Source organism: Mus pahari, chromosome 15 (assembly GCF_900095145.1).
Source record: "Mus pahari chromosome 15, PAHARI_EIJ_v1.1, whole genome shotgun sequence".
Taxonomy (NCBI): domain Eukaryota; kingdom Metazoa; phylum Chordata; class Mammalia; order Rodentia; family Muridae; genus Mus; species Mus pahari.
In genome coordinates, this window is record NC_034604.1 from 26,629,231 (window position 1) to 26,630,903 (window position 1,673).

The 1,673-nt window shown below is 36.8% G+C and overlaps 1 pseudogene; it reads right to left on the reverse strand.

The window, feature by feature from the left end:
• The window catches only part of LOC110333470, a 44,650-nt pseudogene that overhangs the window by 1,326 nt on the left and 41,651 nt on the right, over window positions 1–1,673 (reverse strand).

Here is a 1,673-nt window from a genome sequence, read left to right on the forward strand (position 1 = left end):
GGAAACAATTCTTCACATAATTAATGAACTTGGCTTCCACCTTTTTCTATACTTGCTTGCATTTTTGCCTTAATGTCTTCTAAAGAACTAGGTCCTTTTGGTGTTTTAGGAGTTTTTTCCTGTTTTTTGAAGGACTCTTGACTTTTTCCTATTTTTTTGAAGGTCTTGGTATTGATGGTTTTTCATTTTGCTTTTCCATTTTGCTTTGATTTTTGTGCATTTTTGGCTGGGGTATCTCGTACATATTTCTTCACTGGAAACTTTTCTTCCGTTTCCTCTGCATCAAAATCATTGTTATCGTCATCATCATCATCTTCTTCTTCAACCTCCTCATCATCTTCATCAAGTTTTACTTTTTTCTCCTGTGGAACCTTGTTACCACCTCCAGTAGCAGATTGCTTTCCAGACATGCCTAAGAGTTTTTTTACATCCTCCTCATCTTCATCTTCAGACTCGGCATTTCCTCTACAGCTACTAGGTGCTGCCTACTAATGTGCACAGGTCCTGAACCACACTTCAACCTTGGTGTAATTTCAAAGCCCCCAAGGGAAACTGTTAGTTGTTTGACATTTTCAGAGTTGCCAATGTTACTTTAATTGGACTGCCTTCATAGTTCATCGCTTCTGCCTCTACAATATGTAATTCATCTTTTGCCCCTGATCCTAAACTGACTGTTCTTAAAGTAACTGGTGCCCTTTTTCATTATTATCCACTTTAAAGTGATTGTCTTTGTCAGCCTTTAGTTCACAACCAAAAGGGTAGTTTTCAGGCCTAAGAGGACTCATGTCCATGTCCAAGGAGTCTTCCACGAGGTGGAGGTACGTACTTCAGTGTTGGAGAAGCCAGAAGGAAAACTGGATATTGTTCCACAGAACAGACATTCAGGACAGAATCACACCAAGGAAAGGGACTTTTAAAATAGATTTTTTGGATTTTTCAAGAGATGAGATATTCTAAAGAAAACTTTTAATGTGTTTGAATTTGTAAGGACTGCGGGGGACTTTTTAAGTTATTTATGTTTTATATTGTGATATAAATATTAACATTCCATCCCAGAGATAATTGAGAAATGGAAGGAAATTGGTATGTTTGTTTGTCAAATTGGCAATGGATCAGTTATACTGGGTACTTTCAAATCATCTTGACAGAAGCTAGAGTCATGAGTGAGTAGGAAATCTCAATTGAGAAAAAGGCTTCAAATGATGCAACTTTTAGGTATACTCTTAGTTAGTGATCAATGGGGGATTGTGGAGAAGCCATCCTGGGCTGGCGGAGCTGGGTATAAGAAAGCAGTCTGAGGAAGTCATAGGGAACAAATCAGTAAATACCATCCATCCTCCGTGGTCTCTGCATCAGTTCCTGCCCCCAGGTTCCTGCCCTATGTAAGTCTCCACCACCACCACCACCTTTAATGATAAACTGATATATGGAACTGTGAATGAAATAAACCCTTTCCTTCCCAAGTTGCTTTTGGTCATGGTGTTTTATCATAGCAACAGTTATCCTAAGACACACACAACCCATATGTGTGTGTGTGTGTGTGTGTCATATGTATAATATATATATATATATATATATATATATATATATATATATACCTATGTGTATATTATATTATATATATATGTATATATTATGGTGTGTGTCTATATATATATATATATATATATATA